Source organism: Chelonia mydas, chromosome 17 (assembly GCF_015237465.2).
Source record: "Chelonia mydas isolate rCheMyd1 chromosome 17, rCheMyd1.pri.v2, whole genome shotgun sequence".
NCBI lineage: Eukaryota > Metazoa > Chordata > Testudines > Cheloniidae > Chelonia > Chelonia mydas.
The window spans coordinates 13314995-13336502 of record NC_051257.2 but is presented as its reverse complement, the minus strand read 5'-3'; the positions used below and the strand labels follow the sequence as shown (position 1 = coordinate 13336502).

Below are 21508 nucleotides of genomic sequence, written 5' to 3'. Positions count from 1 at the left end.
TTAGGGGGCCTGGTGAGGATTAAAGTAATGTGTGTAAAGTATGGCTATTAATGACAGCACGCACCATGCGAACATTTCATTGCCGGGCCCAGTGACAAGGACCTGTAATTCAATCTTTACATCTGTTTTGTACATTATGTAGGTAATAACTTTTTCATTCTGGAAACTTTAGGAGCAGTTAAACAGGAGACCATTTAAGCCTGTAAACAGTCAGACACTGGAAAGAGGCTACCCAAAAGCTAAACAAAGCAGGATAAAGCATCTCCATCATGATTGCTGTGCTGTGTAGAGAATACACATTGTAAATGCAACTTGTCTGCAGACAACTACTTCTTTTCTGTAACCCACACTAACCCTACTGTTGCTGTTACTTACCTTCTAGCCGGTGGACTAGGATAAAAAGGTTTATGAGTAGAGCTGGCCAAAATGTAGGATCTCTGCAGGGAATTTCACTTTTTTGAAATTTTCCACAAACCAGAAATCCTGAAAAAAAAATTCATCTTGGAAATATCAACACATGGTGTTTCCTAAAGAAAATCTGCTCCCCAGGAACCTGACTGCTGCTGAATGAAATTTACATTCTTCTCACAGCCACCAGCTGGCACAGGAGTTTGGAAGTCCTGGGGCTCCCAGCCTAGGGCAGTCCGCATGTGGAGGGGCTGCCCCAGACCCTGGGAGCCAGGCTCCATGGCAGGGCTTCTAGGCTTCCTGCTCCCCAGGAGCCAAGCCTCGGTTAGAGCTGGGGCTCCCAGGGCTTTCAGGCTACCAGCAATATGGCTGAGAGTCTGGAAGCCCTGGCACGGCTGCTTACCCCAGAGTGGCAGATCCTGAAAACCTGGGCTCCCCCGTAGCCCACAGAGCTGGCAGGTTTCCCATGCAAACCTGCCTTTCCTTCACCGAAAATTCATTAAACCGGAGGTATTTTTGCTCAGCATTTCTGGTTTAACGAATCAGTGTTTTCCTCTCATGTTTTCCAGCCAGCTCTTTTTATGAGTCTGCTAGTGCCCCCATGCTAATGGATTTGTTTCTTTAGCACAGGTAGCAGGGGGCTGTGCTTTTCGACTCAGAGGTACTAAATTCAATATCTGCAGACTAGCCAACTAGTGTCGTCATTACATCTATTATTTTTATAAAGCAATAAGTAAGGCAATCAATGCAGCTTTATGGAAGGGGGAAATCAAATTTGCTGAAAGCTACAATCTTAGGAAGCCAGATAGGGAAAGATTATTGTTGCTGCTATGTCCCTCAGCTCTGTCAATATTTTTCCATCTTCCTGCGACCAGCACTGAACTGAAAGTTTACTTTCCTCCGCAGCTGTCAGAGATAAAATTTAAGTTCTTGTGACAGGCATTTTACCCATCACATGCTTTTAGAAAAGCAAGTTCACCTTTCAAAGGCAGAAACTTAGCTGTACCTGCAGAGCACGGAGGATGCCACCTCCACATTAAGAACTGTTGAAGAAAAAATACACCCAACTGATTCAACTGTAGGGGGAAAATACCAATTACTAGCTAGTTAAAACAGTTATTTCCCCCCCTCTCCATTCAAACCTATTCAAGGAACCCTTTGGCTATGCATTAGATTTAGATGAAAGAAAGGTAATGAGATCGGTCTTTCCCAATTTCTGTAGATAACTGCCCAAACGAATAATCTCATTAGTAATTAGAAACGCCCTGTTCCAAATGTTTCTAATGACTTATCACAGAGAGGCACTACTTCCCCTAAATGACATTATAAAGATGTGAATTTGAGAAACTGAGCCTGGATGCCTTTTTACGACCGAGGGGTTATTTTAGTTTTTACGTATTTCTCAGCAAACTGAAGAAAAGATGTGAAACATTAAGACTGATCATAGCACTGTATTACTGAAGACTGGAAAATATACAATGATAAAATGTCTGCTTTAGTTATTCTATCTTTACTATTTGTATTATTTGTTCCTACAACATACCAGGGGGCTGTTTACACATATAGGAAGACACAGTCTCTGTACTGAACACTTTATACTTCACACCCCGGTAAGTACTGCAAAAAAAGTGTATGTGAACATTCATTCCAATTCTCATCAGATTTTTGGTTCTACTTATAGTTGCCCTTCAGCTGACTGGCTGCAGATGCCAGGGGCCTTGCAGGTCAAGATCCCCAGTGAAAGAGAAATCAGTGAGCTGGAGTCTGGTTATATTCTGAGTATAGCTTGTTTTATTTACCTACATACATGAGTCCTGGAACAGAGGTGGTCACATACAGCACACAGGCAAATTCTTCTTTCAGGAATCTCTGCCCAGAACCAATGACTGGTTCCTAGGAAATATTTGATTTGAATCAGAGGCCGAGAGAGAGAGATCAAACTCTCCGTTTTTTCATGCAGCTCCCTGTGATCAGTTCCTCCCCAGGGTGCCACCTGGAACTGGGGTGCCACTGAGCCACCCTGATGCACCAGCTGGGGCTCCCTTTTACACTGTACTACTGTGACAAGCTGCAAAGCCTTCTCTAGCCTGCACTTTCACCAGCATACATACAGTTATGAACACACCCAGCTGCAGTTACATGCAGGCAAGCTCTTTAACCAGCCCCTGCATGGGAAGGCATTAGCTAGGGCACCTCCCAGCTCCTAAGGCACGCACCCCCTCTGAAGTATAAACCAAAATTATACTGTCTTGCGCTGCACAGGGAACTGTACAGCATAAATTCATAAAATTCACCCCCTCCCGCAATGTGGAGAGGAATATGCAACAGCTTTCTCCCCCAAGTTATGATTTCCACACACTGGTTTTAGATGAAGTAAAAACAAGTTTAATAACTATAAAAGATAGATTTTAAGTGATTGTAAGGGACAGCAAACAGATCAAAGCAGATTACCTAATAAATAAACAAAAAATGCAAACTAAGCTTAATATACTAGATATTGTGGTAAACCCAGGACAAACAGCTACAAAAGGGGGGTAGTAATTAGTCCTAGGGGTTTAAAAGGCCCCTCCTATCTACTGAGGAGAGAGAACCAGGGGGCAATAAGTTTCAGCTGGAAAAGGGGTTGCTAGGGAACCAATTAGGTTCAGCTGACTCCAACTACTTGGGACCTTTTCAAACCCTCCCCTGGATGGTAGGAGCGGGAGAGTGAGGGAGTGAGAGGAGCAGGGAAACTGCCAGTAGGCTGCTTGCAGCAAGACACCAAACCTTCCCAGTAGGGAGGCTGCACTTGCTCCCCAGAAGGGAAGGAAAATAAGCACAAGAGGAGTAGCAGGACCCTGTGCCACCTACAAGGATTTGCCTTGCCCCAATCCTGAGTCTCCAAGGCTAAAAAGGACTGAGCTTACTGAGGCGAACAAGGTATTTTGCCACATGTGGTGTCAGCAGTGAGATGTGGTGAGTGAGCAAGGCTCTGTGGCAAGCCATCTCAGAGTAGGGTAAATCAAAAAAAAATGGAGGATGTAAGTGAAGGCCTTGGTACAGGCCACTGCGGCCCAACAAGAGGCTACCAGGGTGCAGATGCTTGCCCAGCAAGAGTCAGTACGCGTCCAACAGGAGACGAACCAACTACTAATGAACCAGGCGGCCCAAGATCAAGTCACCCTGAATGAAGTAGTGAACCAGTTAAAAGCCCTGACCACGCTGACGCACGGGCCCCAGGGGATCTGGCCGCTGCAGGCAAGCAACTATTTACAGAAGATGACTATGGATGACGATATAGAGGCATATCTCCTCGCCTTCGAGAGGACGGCACTGCGGGAGGCCTGGCCTCAAGACCAGTGGGCAGGTATCCTGGCTCCATTTCTGTGTGGGGAGCCCCAGAAGGCCTATTTCGACATGACCACAGAGACAGCTATGGATTACGCCCAGCTGAAGGCGGAAATCCTGGCAAGGTCAGGGGTGACGTCACCCATACAGGCCCAGCGCTTCCATGAGTGGAAATACCGGGACAGCAAACCGCCGAGGTCCCAGCTATTTGATTTAATCCACCTCGCCCGGAAGTGGCTCCACCCTGAGACCCAAGGGCTGGAGAAGATAGTGGAAATCCTCGTGTTGGACAGGTACATGAGGGGATTGCCGCAGGACATACGGGGGTGGGTCCGCCAAAATGATCCCTCCTCCTATGATGAACTGGTTGCCCTCGTAGAGAGACACCTAGCAGCCCAAGAACTTTCGCAGACCACCGAGGAAGGAAGGCGCCAGAATCGGAGACAAGTCTCTGCGCCGAGGCCCCGGTTTGCCCTAACACCAGGCCGGACTATGGAGGGGAGGAAGGAGGCCGAAGAGCAGCCAGAGGTCCCGGAGAGACTTGAGGCTGGAGGGAGAAAGGCTCAGGGGATAAAGCCCAGTAGCCTGAAAAATCGGGGGCTGCCCCGAGCAGGGTACCAATGTTATGCATGTGGCGAACTGGGGCATATCGCTGCCAAATGCCCAAATCTAGAAGAGCCCACGCAATGTGAACTGGGAGATATACGGGGACCACGTGATCTAATAAGTCTAGTAGGGGTTGCAATGGTCCCTCATAGATACACTAGACCCGTTAAGATGAATGGTATAGAGACCACCGCATTAGTAGACTCGGGAAGTGCAATCACGCTGGTCTCGGGAAAGCTGGTCGGGCAGGACCAACTATCCCAGGCCAAATGCTCAGGAATATCTTGTGTGCATGGGGATGTCACTTAGTACCCAACCATCCCCGTAAAAATAGAAGTTCTCGGAAACCCCACTAAGGTGATGGCGGGAGTAGTTCTGAAACTCCCCTACCCAGTCCTTATCGGACGAGACTTCACGGGGTTTGATAGCCTACTCCCTGGGGAGAAGGTGGAAGAAAATAATGAATCCTGAACCCAGGGGGTGGCCCAGATAGGTAACTCCCACCCGGCCTTCCATGAATTTGGCCAGGATTTGTTCTCCCTGCCAGGAAAGCCCCAGAAGACTCGGAGGGCGGATAAAAGGAGGGGAACGAGGATCTTGACCCAGTACCAGAAATCTACGCTTGTAGGGGAAAGAGGTGGCTCAGCGGACAGCGGGGCGGGGCAGGAGATCAACGACCCAATAGCTGGACCTTGTTCCCCAGGGGTTTTCCCCGAGGAGGAGACAGAGGTAAATCCCCCTGAGTTTGGACAAATGGGGACCTCACTTGGGAATTTTGGTCAGGATCAGGCCAACGATCCAATATACAGCAATATTCGTAAAGAAGTAGTCGAGGTAAATGGGGTCCCCGTGGAGGGGAGAGTCAAGGGCCCAGGGCCATATTATGTGATTAAGGGTGATCTGCTATACAGAGTAGTCCAAGAGCAAGTCGTAGAACAACTCTTGGTCCCACAGAAGCATCAGAGGGGCGTGATGGTTCTGGCCCACAACCATCTGTTTGGGGGGCATCTAGGGGTAGATAAGACCCTTGATCGGATTCTACAGAGGTTTTTTTGGCCCGGCATTTATGCAGCTGTCCAGCGATATTGTACCTCCTGTCCAGAATGTCAGTTACATGGACCCCGACCAGACCTAAGGCCCCTTTGGTACCTCTACCAATTATTGAAATCCCATTTGAGCGAATAGCTATGGATCTAGTAGGGCCACTGGAGAAGTCAGCCCGGGGTCATCAGTACATTCTGGTTGTACTAGATTACGCCACCCGATATCCCGAGGCCGTACCCCTACGGAACACCATGTCCAAGACCATAGCCAAAGAATTAGTTCGGAATTTTTTCAGAGTAGGGATACCTAAAGAGATCCTGACGGACCAAGGGACCCCCTTTGTGTCTAAGTTAACGAAGGACCTATGTGCAATGCTCCATATACGGACCCTCAGGACATCAGTCTATCATCCCCAGACTGATGGTCTTGTCGAATGTTTCGATAGAACATTGAAGAACATGCTATGGGAAGTGGTTAGTCGCAACAGGAAAGACTGGGACGCCCTGCTGCCTTACTTGCTGTTTGCTGTATGAGAGGTTTCCCAAGCTTCCACTGGATTCTCCCCATTCGAGCTGTTATATGGGTCGCCACCCCAGGGGCATATTGGACATGGCCAAAGAGGGCTGGGAAGAACAGCCAAACACTGGGAGAAACATCGTTGAACATGTATTGCAAATGAAAGACAGGATAGCCCAAGTCACCCCCCTTGAGCGCGAACACCTGGAGAAGGCCCAAGGGGCCCAACAGACATACTACAATAGCCAAGCAATGACCCGGAAGTTCCAGGTGGGAGACCTGGTAATGGTGCTCATACCCACGGCAGACAGCAAGCTCCTGGCCAGGTGGCAGGGGCCATATGAGATAATAGAAGCCATAGGAGAAGTCGACTATAAGGTCCGACAGCCAGGTCACCGGAAGCTGGAGCAGATCTACCGTATAAACCTGCTGAAACCATGGCAGGATAGAGAAGCGCATGTGGTTGCGCTGGGGCACCATCCCCTAAAAGCAACCAGCCCGACCAAGTGCGAATATCCCCGGAGTTGACTCTGGAGCAACGATCTGAAGTGATCAGCCTGATTAAACTCAACCAGGATGTGTTCTCAGAAAAGCCAGGCAGGACGACTGAGGTTCACCATCACATCCTCACAGAGCCTGGAGTGAAGGTGAATGTCAACCCATACCGGATCCCAGAGGCCAAAAGAAAGGAGATCAGGACAGAGGTCAGGAAAATGCTGGCCTTAGATTCTTCAGTGACTCCTCATAGCCAATGGTCAAGCCCAGCAGTTTTAGTGCCTAAGCCGGATGGCAGCGTGAGGTTCTGCAATGACTTCCGAAAGCTGAATGAGGTGTCCCAGTTTGATGCGTACCCTATACCCCGGAGAGATGAGCTAATTGACAGATTGGGAAAAGCACGGTTTATGTCTACCCATGACCTGACCAAGGGCTATTGGCAGATCCCCCGGCCAAGGCCAACAAAGAGAAGACAGCCTTTGCAACTCCAGAGGGACTATATCAGTACACCGTCCTCCCCTTTGGGTTGCATGGGGCGCCCGCTACTTTCCAAAGGCTCATGGACAAACTGTTGCGACCACATGGCAAGTACGCAGCAGCCTATCTCGACGACTGGGAGACACACTTGGAGAAGGTGGAGGCTGTGCTGGATACCCTGAGGAAGGTGGGGCTGACGGCAAACCCCTCCAAGTGTTCGCTCGGGCTAGCTGAAGCCAAATACCTCGGGTATATAGTGGGGAGGGTCCAACTCAACAAGTTAGAAGCTATACAGAATTGGCCCCGACCACTCCAAAAAAAACAGGTCAGGGCATTCCTGGGACTAGTGGGGTACTACAAACGGTTCATTCCCCACTTTGCCACCAGGGCATGCCCATTAACGGACCTGATAAAAGCTCGGGGCCCAGACATAGTAAGATGGACAACCGCGGCTGAAGATGCTTTTTCAGATCTATAGACGGCCCTCTGCACTGACCCCATACTCGTGGCCCCAGACTGGGGGAAGGAGTTGATCCTACAAACCGACGCCTCTGATGTAGGGTTGGGGGCGGTACTTTCACAAATGGTCAGGGATGACGAATACCCTGTCCTCTTCTTCAGTAGGAAGCTCCTGCCTAGGGAACGGAAATACGCCGTTGTCGAAAAAGAATGCCTGGAGGTAAAATGGGCCGTAGAAAGCCTCCGCTACTATCTACTGGGACAGAGGTTTACCCTTGTCACAGACCATGCTCCTCTGCAGTGGATGCACCAAAATAGAGACAAAAATGCCAGAGTGACGAGATGGTTCCTGTCGCTTCAACCCTTCCACTTCAGAGTACAACATAGGTCTGGAATCCAACATGGCAATGCGGATGGCCTGTCGAGAGTGCACTGTTTGCCGACCCAAGAAGCCCAACCCCATAGTGTTGAGCGGGGGCGGGGGGGAAGGGGGGGAGGAAGATATGTGGTAAACCCAGGACAAACAGCTACAAAAGGGGGGTAGTAATTAGTCCTAGGGGTTTAAAAGGCCCCTCCCTATCCACTGAGGAGAGAGAACCAGGGGGCAATAAGGTTCAGCTGGAAAAGGGGTTGCTAGGGAACCAATTAGGTTCAGCTGACTCCAACTACTTGGGACCTTTTTAAACCCTCTCCTGGATGGTAGGAGGTGGAGAGTGAGGGAGTGAGAGGAGCAGGAAAGCTGCCAGTAGGCTGCTTGCAGCAAGACACCAAACCTTCCCAGTAGGGAGGCTGCACTCGCTCCCCAGAAGGGAAGGAAAATAAGCACAAGGGACTGACTGAGGAAAGGAGTAGCAGGACCCTGGGCCACCTATAAGGATTCACCTTGTGCCAATCCTGAGTCTCCAAGGCTAAAAAGGACTGAGCCTACTGTGGCGAACAAGGTATTTTGCCACAATATGGATGGCAGATTCTCATCCTAAGTGATGATACAAGCAGGTTGCAGATTCTTAAGAGGCAAGCTGCACTTGCTTGCAGCTTGGAATCCCCAGGTGTTCCATTCACAGGCTAAAAATCCCTTTCGCCTGGGTCCAGCACTTCCCCCAGTTCAGTCTTTTTTCCTCAGGTGTTTCTAGACGCCTCCTTGGGTGGGGAGTCAGTGAAGAACCCAGATGATGTCACTCCCCTGTCTTATATAGGTTTTGCATATTGCAGGAACCCTTTGTTTCACAGCTTCTTTTGCATGCCGGTCAGTGGAAAAATTCTGACATCTCAAGATGGAATCCAGCACCAGGTGACATGGTCACATGTCCCTGTAAAGTCACAGCAGCCATCCCCTACTGACTGTTTGGAGCGTTCACAGGAAGGCTCACCAAGCGGGAGATGAGCTTCTCCTAAGGCCTATTATTTCTTCCTAATGGCTCATTAATCTGAATGGGCCCTTCCCAGCGAGCCATCTAGACTGAGAGCATTTTGCCTAGTGGGCTTTGCCCAGGGATAGCTACATGTGAATAATATATAGTCAATACTCATAACTTCGGATAAAAAAATTATATATGCATACAAATAGGATAATCATATTCAGCAAACCATAACCTTTCCAATGACACCTCACATGCCTTATCTTCCATAAAACACATCATAATTATGATATAATTATATCATACGAATATCGCTATGAAGAATATGGGGCTCAATGTCACAGTCCCCCCATACTGAATTCTGTATAACAAAACTTACACCACTTGTCTTCCCAAAACTGAACATTTGCTCACATACTAAGAAAAAGAACTTGGAAGACTGAGTGTAACAGCAACACCTACATGCACCACAGACATGTGCTTTAACCTTACCTTTGGATGCAAAAAGAAATGTCATTTTTAACTCATTTTAATTTCACTCAGAGGCAGAATAGCCCTGGGCCAAATTCATGGTGTCCTCCCACTAACTTCAGTGAATTTGGCCCACTCATCCTACAATGTAACAGCATTACGAATGGCAAACCATCACAAAGCACTTCACATACTACCGAGATGATTCTCCTTTTGATCGGCACTGCAGACCTTGCACCTGTTCCACTTCTAGACTCCCTCTGACATCAACAGCGCTGGCATGGAGAATTCATATGTATTCATATATATACACATACAGAAATTGCTTCTCCCACTGACCCTGTGCCACCTTTGAAGTGAAATGAGGCAAGTGATGAACCCAGTGCCCCACAGCACTGTTACACCACCGGGCTAGTACAGATGACAAATACCTTAACCCAAGCATGCACAGTAAAACCTGTTATAACCAAACACAGAGTTCTGGGTTCTAGTCCCAATTCTGCCTCTCCTGTGCGGTGTGACTAGGCAAGGTGCTCAAACTCTGTGTCCCTCTCTGTGAAATGACGAGGACACTTGCCTGGCACACAGGTCTGCTATTTTGTTTGGATGATTGATGTTTGTCAAGTACTTGAAATTGTCACATGGAGGGAGCCATATACCCACCCAGTGATATATTAGCCATAGGGTTAATTGCACCTCTTCGGCACTCATGGGCATGCAGAAGCAAACTTTGAATTCAAAGTTTTCATTTAATACCCTTGGATGTTTCAGAAGCCAGCCAAGGCCAGGAAAAGCTTCTTCCCAGATGGGTTTCTGCCCCACCATCTGTCTGACAGTTGGATGCAGCAGCAATCCTACACAAGCCGACAACTGCTGCCCACAGTCCTGGCTGCCAGCTCATCTTGCTCAGGGGGGCCTGTAGGATGGAACATGAGTACTCAGACACCACACCTAGCCAGCTACCAACCACCTGCTCCCTCGCCTGTGTCCTCCAGAACAGTCTGTCCAGCTTCCCCTGGCTCCCAAATCTCTCCCCCCAATATTCCCTGCTTCCCCATCCCAGCTCTGACTCTAATATCACCCCTCCGCACCCGGCTATTCTGTTCCTGCTTTGCCCTTCCAATCTGCCCTCAAGAAACTTGGCCACTCCACCACAGAGAATTGTGCTTCCCTCTCACAGATGATTCTCCGCTTCCCCACTATTCTTTCTCCCCTGGCTTTAAAGCTGTCCCAGCCACTACCCTGCCACCAATTTTCCACCCCTCTCCTCTTCCCCCTTCCTGAATGTTTTGCAAATAATCTGACAAAATTACCAGGAAGGCTGCACAGGATAGGAGCTGGATGCCCCATGTGGGTTGCACTGTATATTACTGTGCATTCACTCTACTCTGAAATCAGTGAAAAAAGAAAGCCCCTTTCCTTTTAAATAACACAGAGTTGTTCCCAGCTTCCTAGCTCTGGCCATTCACATCTATTCTCATTTCGTTTTGGGATGAGCTACTGTGTGTTTTTCTATTTTCCCTTCTTTGCCTTCAATGAAGCATTGCTCTCAATGACATGACCGGGCTAGGTAAACTTGGATACAGAGCTTTTACAACAGCTGGTCTCATGCTTCCCATAGCCTTGTAATTGCAGGGAGAATGGAAAGATGGGTCTGAATGGTACAAGACACAATGCAGTCCATTAGTTTTACTCTTCTGAGCATAGCGTACTTAGCTTCTCTCCTCTAGATCTATGCCTTGCTAAGTGACTCGTAGCTCTCTCAATCATGAGATGTGAGTCACAACCCTGCCCCCTCAGGAAGACAAATGTACTTTATCATGAGTTTTGGGAGAACAGTACTGGGGGGGAGGGAGAATCATAATCAAAATGTGTCATTACAGACTTATGGACAGCAGTTGCCTGCGATGGCTTCTAACCAATAACACAGCAGGTTTGAAGATGTTTTATGATGCCACATAACAGATGCCCTGAAAGTCAAACTGAAGCTGTTACCATGAACCTTGACATTTTATCTTTTTTTTTTTTAAATGTTCTTTAAAAAGGATCACGTGTGGAAGATACAGGCAAAGCTTTCCCTGGATTTCTGGAGATTCCCCATCTCCTCCATTCAGGGGATAAATGCAAACCAGAGGTTCATGCAGTGCCATTCATTTCGACCCCATTTCAGCAAAGGACTTAAGCCTTTCCACTAAAAACACATGTTTAAGTTAAGCACTTTGCCGAAAAGGGGCTTTCCTCCGAACACTACATCTGGGAAACCTTGTACCACCCCAAATGGGGATATAAATATTATTCTGCCCTTCTTACAAACATTGCTCCCATGAGGTGAACTGAAGCACAAAGCGATTAATGACTTTCACAAAGTCTCAGTGCAGAACAAGAACCCAGAAGTCCTGGCTCCCAGTCTGTTGCTCTGTAGCTGCCAGATCTCATTAGTAATGAGGCAAAGTCTATTCTTTAGACTGGCTTTATGAAATGCACTTAAACATTGTGGCGAACAGATGTCTAATCATAGGCATCGCTAAGTTGGGCAGGGTGACTCTTTTGGACTTGAGGAACTTGACTTAGGTTTTGCTACAACTTGATTAAATCCGACGGGCTGAAAAACACAGTGAGCTAACTCAGCGTGGCTAAAACATTGATCACTGTAACTCTAAGGGGCACTCGACAGCAGACAACCCAGGAAACAGACTGAGACAGAGCTAGTTCTCAGCATTAGCATCGTTTACTTTCAAGTATTAATTATTTAAATAATGCTAATTGAAGGGGAAACAGGCAAAGTGCGCTGGCTAATTGATACACTACAGTGCATGCTATTCTGAGCAGGAACCCTGCTAGTACAGAAGTACCGCAGAGGTGCCCTTGACTCGGTACAGCTAACCGAACAGAAGTCATTTCCCCGTGCAACATGAAATATGCATCCTAACCACTGCTGAGCGCGTAGAACCTTTTCCCGCATTTTATAAATTGATGCAATCTCATTCTGCCCCAAAATCATGCAAGATTAAGGTTCCATTTGCTCCAGTTTAGCTCTGGCTTAGATTCATCAGGGCACTCTAGTAACATTCATCCTCCTTTTGCCTCTTTGTTAACTGTGTCTTGTCTGAAACTCCTGAGTCCACTCTGCAGCAGCCCCAGGACTTTGGTTGAGATATGAAAGCCCTAAGCGATGAGATAGTTGGTATGAGAACCGATACGGCACAGAACAGAAAATAGAACAGGCCATTTGATTAAGCACTTACATGGCATATTGGGGGCCTGAGTCTTCTTGTACACACTTAATGGGCGTAACACGAGTCTGGCATCATTGACTTCAGTGGAGTTATTCCCAATTTAAACTGGCATAAGTGAGAGGAGATTCCCCCACTCCCCCAAATTAACAAATCCTGAATGAGATGAGTATTAATGCAGATTTATTCAGCCACAAATGGGGAAGGTGAGGCACAGAGAGGCTAAGAGACTTGCCCAAGGCAACTTAGCAACATAATGGCCCCTGTTTCTAAGATACAAAGTGCAAATGGGAATCTTCAGTCAGCTGGTCGGAATACTTCAGTTCTGCAGGCTTCCTGCTGCTCCCACCAGGCTGCCGTTCCTCCTCTATTGAACCTGCAGCTCAGGAGGGAGACAGCCTCTTGTGCAAGTAGTTGGCTTCAGTGGGGCTATCTTGGCAGGAACAGAGCCAGCAGCCCACCAAGAGTAGTCAGAGAGGGACAAAGGAGGATCAAAGAGGGAAGTTTTTAAAAGGTCAATGGTAGGGCGTGTTCTGTAAGAAGGAAAAAAAAAAATCTCCTTCAGGATATTCAGCGGCTGTTCCCTCTAACCATCTCTGAGTGTATTCAGTCTGAAATCTGTGTCCCTGCAGCACTCCCCCCCGAGCCCCTATCTGCCCAGGGAGCAAAGAGCAGAAGCAGAATCAAACCCCACAGACTCCTGTGTGGCAAGGAGAGGCACTTCAACCAACAGCAACCAGTATTGATCACAAATGAATCTACGCAATGTCTGAAACATACGGGAGGGATGCTAGAAAATGTTCACCTTGGTCTGAGCCTCTGGATGTAGGCACTGGATGCTGGCTAAACACATTGGCGCCAGTCCTCTATTCTCTTGCTTCTGCGCCTGGGAGAGGAACAGCAGGAGGGAGGCACAGGTAGCTTAAAGCCACCTTTGACCCTGCATATTCAGGGATCTGCCTGGGAAGCAGAGAATAGCCACAGAACAGTGCACTCTCCCTTTTGTGAGCTCCACAGCTTCTGAGAGGCTGTCTGTGGAGTGGGTGTTCTCCAGACTGCTGTAAGGGGGCTTTGCTGTTAACTAAGGATTAGGCCCAGTGAGTTTTTAGAGCAACATGTGCTGAGAATCATGCTGTAGAGCAGCTGTGAGGTGAACCGTGGGTTTAGGACAAGGAACTGGACGGAACCTGGAAAAGGAATGGTCTAGATTAGACATATGTATTTTAAAGGTCCATATTAAAATGGTATCAATGTGTTATTGTCTAATTTAAGGGACTTTTAAAGCATGTTTAGAGCTTGATCCGAGTTTGCCAGGCAGCAGCTCTGCACACAGATCCTTGGGCCACGCAGAGAGCGAGTTATAATACTGCTGCTCCAAAGAAAGGCAGGCAGGTAAAAATGAACTGGGTTTATTTACAAAAATTCAGAGGAATATTCACACACAACAATTCATATCACATGAGGGATAACGTAACAACGATGCATTTCCAGTAGGAGACACACACGCCTGTCTCCATGCTAGGAGGCAAGAGATTAAATAAAGTAATGAGGAGTGATGTAAAAGTGGCTTCATGCAAACTGCAGGTCTTTTCTAAAAACTGTCTTGTACACAGAGGGTTAGCAATGTTCATCCTATAGTGGTTCCTTCCTTGCTACCTCCAGTAGACTGGCCCCGTTCCGTACCCCATCCTTGTTCAGATTCATTGCAGAGGATAACTAACCCTAGTAACACTCAGAGGACTTGCCCACTGACCAGCCGATACCAATAACTACAGTGATGTAGCTAGAGCTCAAACATAACCTCTTTAATTATCTTCCAGATGGTGTCCCTAGCAATTCTCATCTGTTGGCAGCTGATTGTCAGTTTCTTAATTCTCTCTGTCAGAGCTCTCCCCTCAGAGATGGCCGTGATGTGTGTTACTGTATTTTTCCTTTATAATAGACTGCTGGGCCAGTAAGCCAAGGTGAATGAGCTTACAGTAAAGGATTCTGGCGTCGGGAGAGAGGGGTTGTTCTGGGGAAAGGAGCAAACACTTCCCCCTTTAACGCAAGGCATCTGCAACCCCTTTCCCCACCACATACACAAACGCTGTGAGGTTTGCCGCAATTCTTTAGCAACCTGCCACGTTGGGCAAATACAGAACCGCCAGCCAGGGCCTAGGCAGTAAAACATCTGAGACTGGAAACCTGAGCTGCTTTGTGCCGCTCCACAATTTCCATGCTGTAGCTTTTTACCACCTGCCTGCTGAGGGTCCTTAGTGCCTCATATAGCATAGCGCTGGCCTTCTGGCCACAGCACTCCCTGAGACATCACAGCCTCCACAGCTTAGAAGATACGAGCTTGGCTCCCTACAGAGCCCAACTTCCTTTTAGCCCTAAGAGTCACTGTTGTGTCATACCGGCTTTGTGTGGCCGAGTGATTGACGGGTGCCTGTAAGGGGCTGGGAGCTGTTACTCCTGTTAGCGAAAGCTCGTGTATCTCAAGTGCTCAAGGCCTGTGTTTATGGAACTGAATTACAGTCCCTGTGAGTGTGTGTGTGAGAGAGAGAGATCTGTCTAGTAATTGTGTGTCTGTCTGTCTGAAGCACCCGGATTGCATTACAGCTCTTTGCAAAGTAGGTGTAAAATGCTATCAGATCAGAATGGTAGATTTTACCACTTACCTTCCACTGGTGTAAATGGATACACAAGGTGCGGCTCAATGGAGAATTAGGCCCGATGTCTTTGAGCCAGTGTATAAACGTCCAAGCAAGCCCAAACAACACCAGAATCTATAGACTCCATATTAATTTTATAGAAGATAAAATAGATTGGCATAATTATACATGCAGTGCACTGCTGTGTCCTCTCTTTGTCTGATTTAAATGAATTCTCCAACCTAAGCCCACAGTAAATAAGAACACAGGCCAGAATGGGTAGCCACAATCTCTCCCTGTGCATGTATGCTCTTCCTGTGGGTATTCATTCTATGGGCTTTTTTCAGGAACAAATGTGCATCTCATAATAAAATAATCAATATTATACAGAAGTTATCATCACCATGCTGGTATTTATGATTTTTAAACGGAAGCTGTTTCAAACCTGAAGCGACTGGGCACTGAAGAAATGCACACTGTAATTAAAATATATTTATACTTGGGAAACTGGAAAGAAAAGCCCCACAGGCATCAGAGATACCCAAGGTCCAGCCGGGGGAGTATCTGCATCATGACACTGTGGCTTTATATCCACAAAGATGAAACAGTATTTAAACACAATTTAAAACTTAAATTATTCCATTTTCAGCCCAGATCAGTCATGATGGGGAATCCACGGATAAACCTCTCTTTTATAAGCATTCCGAGAAACAGAAAAGGAACTTTATACAATTTCATCCACGTAATTAACAGGCTGCTCCCAGAGCCCACACTGAAATACAGGCTTTTGAGAAACCTCTGTTGCTATCACCCTCAACGCTGTGCATCACAGCTGCTAAGCTGAGCACCAGCCTTTAATGCAACATGAGCATGGCTAGCATTTCAGCTTAGTTCCTTCTGTGTCATGCTTAGCCATTTCAGAAGAGGTCCTTGGACCCCCAAACGCTTTTATCCCTCTCCTCCTCTGGCTGGTTTTTTCCATGGCCGAAAGGCAGACTCACTCAGCTTTGGTCCATGTGTCAACCAAGCATCTAACAGGTCATATCCCCTTTGGATTTTCCTCCCTCTGAGAGCTGGTACATTGCTTCTCCAAAGTACTTAAGTTTCACACTCTCTGGGGACCTAAAAGCAGCTCACTCTGCAACAATAAGTCTCAACTGCAAATATACTGTGCAATCAGCTTGATTTTAAGACTAGCAAGACTCTAACTGCTCCTCGAGCCACCAGAACTCAGCAGGATGATCAAAATAGCCACAAATGCAAAGGGGCCACAAAACAGGCACATTCTAAAAGAATCATTTTCAGGGAGGAACTTCTGGGAATAATACTGTGGTTCCCCATCTCTCAGAGGCAACAGTCCTTTTTATCAAGTCCTCTTGGTAGCCAATAGCAAATCAGGCCCCAATGCAGCAAAATGCTTAAGCAGTTCAATGGGACTCAAGTGCCTGTTTCTGTGATTTGCTGAATAGGGATGGGATTACGGTTAAGATTATGTTTAAGAGCTTTGCAGAATCAGGGTCTTAGTGCTTTGCAGGGCATAGAACATATCTGAAATCATTAAAATCTGATCTTCTTGAGGCTACCCATTATACAGTGAGCAATCCTGACCTCTGCCTTCATTTTTAACAGCCATGGACAAAATTTGTAGACATGCGTGTCTAAAGTTTAGGTGCTTCAGTTTGAGAATTGGGGTCCACAGGTTTCGTTCCTGCTTCCCAAGAGAGCTTATTTTGTGGTATAATCTGCATCATCCTAATGCCTTATTGTCCTGCTGCAACTTTGACTCTTTATACATGATTATTGCCTCAATATATCCTCATCCAATTTTTCATTGCCTGGATTATTGGCATATGGGAGCCAACATCTAATTTCGAAGTCCATATGGACATCATTTAACCAGGCCCTTTCATTTTTGCATGAGCTGTTTTCCAATTATACTCTAAAGCCACTCACTGTTGTATCATATGCAGCAGCCCAGCATACAAGTGACCTGGTTAAAATTGCTTCTGCAGGTACTGCTCCCACTCCATAATGGCAGAGAGTTGGCAATGAAAGGGGTGGAGGCCTGGGAATGGAGGTGCTATAGTGCATGCTTGTCTTCAATGCAAACAAAATAATCCTTGAGTAAGAGCTCTGATTTAAGGAAAGTCCTAGAGCTGTTCATTTGAAGGCCGCTTGACCTAAGCTTGTCTAGACTGGGGACTTTCCCCAGTTTCAGCCTTTACTATAGCTCCACTACTGCAAGTCTAGCTTGGACAGGCAAAGCCATGATTTGTACTGATGGCACTTCCCTGGGCTTCACTACGCTAGAGCTTGCACCAGTTCAGCCAGCCTGTCGTCTGTAATCGGGGCACATCCCCAGTCTACAGAAGGTCTTACAGGCACAGTTAAGGTTTTATGGTGGAGGCCATATGATCTAAATCTCTGGATGAAATACCTTATGACTTCAAGATGCTTTAAATACATCAGGGAGTAAATCTCAGGGAGGGCAAAGAGCTATTTAAGCTGAACGACAATGTTGGCACGAGAACAAATGGGTATAAAATGGGGATGACTAAACTGAGGCTGAAAATCAGAAAAAGGTTTCCAGCCAACAGAAGGGCGAGGCTCTGGAACAGCCTCCCAATGGGAGCAGTGTGGGCAAGAAACCTAACTGATTTCCAGATGGAGCTTGATAAATTTACAAAAGGGATTCTGTGGGGTAGTTGCCTGTGATACCAGGGGACTGGACATGATGACCCAGCAGGTCCTGTCCAATCATATGTCCCTGTGCTTTATAGTGACATGGAGGGCTCACGTCCAGTGCTGATTGACTTTAATGTGACTTGGGCCAGGCTCTGAGTTATCATGACATTTTTCCATTCTAATGGCTGCTCTTCTGTTCTGGTGTGTGTGTGTGGCGGGGGGGGGGGGGGGGGTGAGATAGAGATGTGTATGTAGTACACACACACACACACACACACACAGAGACTTTTACAAAGTTTACCTAAAATGCATATATTTTCCCTTCAGGTGATATTTGTCAGACTCTTACAATGGGAACATTTTGCCTGCTGACGATACCCTTTAGAGAGTGCCTGTGTGGGTGGATGACTCAAACTTGCAATGATGATTCCATCCCCTGATTTTTTATTAAAATATATATTTTTTTTGCTAAGAATATATATATATATTCTTAGTAATTTGTAATGTTAAGGCAGCAGCCGATTCTAAAAGGAAATATGTGCAAATAGTGCTACAATTCTGAAATGAATCAACAATAGTCAGGAAATTCATAGATAAAGCAGTTGCTCTAGCCCTAATTTATGCTCTCATGCCTAGCTATTGCTGACTATATAGCACATAACATTCACCAGAAGCCCACCCCTGCTTTATAATCCCCAAGAGACAGGTTATGGATGGCATGTCAGTTTCACCTTTGTCATTTACTTTGTGTTACAAATTTTGGCAACACCTAATGTAGCTTTCTATAAGTTAATTTCCTTTGCAATCGTAAGAGTTTCTCAAAACTCTCAAGCTACTATGGGACCACAAATAGCAAATGACACTATGAGGAATAACCAAAGAATCAAAAGAGTAACAAACTATTGCTTCAAACTATTTTCTGTGCTGCCACGATAGTATTTAGAGCAGAATGGGAAAAAGAGAATGCATTTAAAATAGACAGACACTGACAAAAGTCTGAGAAGTTCTCATGGGAAGAGAACGACTAGCCAGAAAGGAGGTGGAAGAATTGCTTGGGCATGTGGACAGACTAAGATGTGCTTATTTACCCTACAACCCAGAATCTCTGCCCACCTTTACCGCTTATTAAAAATGTGTAACCTTGAACAATTTAAAAATTGTCTGATGTTCATACCATACTGCACTGTTTGACCCCGTGGATCCCATAACAACAATGCAAGTATGAATTCATTACATTACCCCTCAGCAAAAATAACATTCTAATCTATTTGGTTTTACTTCGGCTCTTATACTGCACTCATCACAGTAGTAACTGATCACACGCACTTTTAAAAATCTGTTACAGAAGTGAATGGATTCAGCCAGACACTCTAGAAGCTACCATGATGCCAGAGAAGCCTAACAGATCAGATGGATATTTGGTCCCCAATCTTGCAAGAAGTCCCACTCAAAATTCCCATTAACTTTTATGCAAGAAGGTTCAATCCTTTAAGGCTTTAGCATATTGTGACTGGTATTTTTGAAGGCACTGGAGAGGATTTAGGCACCCAATTCCCATTGAAAGTCAATGGGTGTTCAGTGCCTAACTCCCAGAGGCTCCTTTTGAAAATCCCAGCCTGTATTATTAATTTCAGATTTGTTACTATGTTACAAAGGTTGTGATGCAGCCATTAGAACATCATTATAACTCCCATATGCCTTCACTAATGCCCAAAGCTGAAACAGCTTAATAACTGCTACCTAGATTGTAAACTCTTCGGAGAGGAGACAGTCTTTTTGTTGTATGTTTGTGTAGCACCTAGCACACTGGGGTCCTGGTCTCTGGCTGGGGCTCTTAGGTGCTACAATAACACAAATAAATAATAAAATAATACTTACTGCTGGTAAAAAATAACAATGGCCAAAAGGAATTCCATCCTTTTTTAAAAAAATAACTAAGCTATATTTTAGTACACAGTGCACAGGAAAGCATTTCCACCTACAAAATCCTTCTGTGCTGCTATGGCTTAAGAGGAACTGAATCAATTTAGCACCAATTTTTTGTTTAAGAAAAAAAATGCCCCCGGGTTGAGATCTTTTCTGCTAGGCTAAAAACTGGGACATATCTTCATGGCAAAGTTATAAAGCCTTTGAAAATAAGTGTTTGTAAAGCAAAATGCTGTCAAAAAATTATACGTAAATTCTAACGAGAAGTCTATGTCTAACAGCCAAAGAATAAACGGGTGACTAGCAAAAGAGCTCAGACTCCTGTACTTTGAAGAGCGAGTGGGATAACTTTGTGAACAGAGATGAATGAAATAAGCTGCTCTCCAGTGCAACGGCACAATTACAATAAGACACAAACCACGATGAGCTGACATGGTATTAACATTCACAGCAACTGCCACTGGTTTTATAAGCCAGCTACCCAGCACTTATTCATGACATTTCACATTAATTACCAGTAATCAACTCAGTGATTCATATTCAGATTGACTCTGTTTAGGTCAGGCACCTTCACTCCCTGGGCTGAATTTTGTGATGACCAATAGCCGGTGAAATCAGAATGGAGTCCACCCAGTGACAACATGCATGAATTTTACCTGATTGGGGGGGTGGCCAAATTGCAAAGTAGGGTGGGGGTGGTTAAGAGGGCCTAAATCTCTGGTCTGTCACTGTTCTGTGCGGGGCTAGTCTCCCTGTGCTATGTTAGAGCCGCTTGAAGGCCAGCTGCAAACAGCCTGAGAGGAGTGAAAATACAACTGAGAATCAGCACATCTCAGCAGTATTCTGGCCACTCTCCCTTTCTTCAGCCAGGCCCCCTTTTCCCTGCAGTGCTAGCAGCAGGGAGGGTGAATGGCACAGAAGTCCTTCTGCCATTACAGGATCAGTGGTGTCTTCACTGCCAGATTACTCCAGTTCAAGACCACAAAGAGGCCAAACTGCACTGACAGAGAGATTGCCTTCTGTCTGACGCTGATATGTAAACACTTCAGAGCAGAGACCTGGCTTTTCTGTTTGGTTGCTTGCCTCTAAATGTAAATCTTCTAAATAAATAAGTTGCAATTCCTTCCTCAGTCACTAGGAAGTAAGGTGCCTGTGAGCTATAGAGGAATTAAAATGGGACACCCTGGTTAGTGTGTAGCAGCGAAGTCTTCCAGAGCGGCATTTGAGCAAGACTTAATCCACTACCATCTTGTCTGCATTGTGCTAACCTGTTTGATCATCAACGATGAGAGCATCTAAACTTTACCTAACCACATTGTTCTTCCTTATTGCAGCCCACAATGGGCAAGCCAGCTCAGCGATAATATCAACCAAACCCAAACTCTCATCCAAATTTATAAGGATGAGAGTGTGGCTATAAAATCTGCACACTTCCCTTAAGTGATGTACCTTAAGTGACATTTTTAGTTAAACTGTGTTTAAAGTGTTTTATATTAGGTACTGTATATTTCTTACCTTTAATAAGTATAGTAAATTCCCACTGGGGGGAAAAATCATTGTAACAAACATATTTGGAGAATATACTTTTTGTCTTCTTAGCTTAAATTAATGTACAGCTTGCAAAATTGACTTACAGAGAGTAGAGATAAAACAGACCTGTCAAGCTTGTAAGTGAGATCTGATTAATCCTCAGAACATATAAAACTTGGCTTGCTTGCATGTTGCCCCACCAATACGTGTAAACCCTGTTCTAGAGGGACGGTTTCTATCTAGCTCCATTTCCATGCTCACTGAATCATTAAGCTCTCTGCAGAGCTTGTACAAAAGGTCCACTGGGAAGTAGACCAAGAGCTTCAACGTCTTCCAT

At 46.0% G+C, this 21508-nt stretch overlaps 1 protein-coding gene across 3 annotated transcripts in view; it reads right to left on the bottom strand.

The window, feature by feature from the left end:
• The window catches only part of CALN1 (calneuron 1), a 183500-nt gene that overhangs the window by 141348 nt on the left and 20644 nt on the right, over positions 1-21508 (bottom strand). The window lies entirely within an intron of this gene.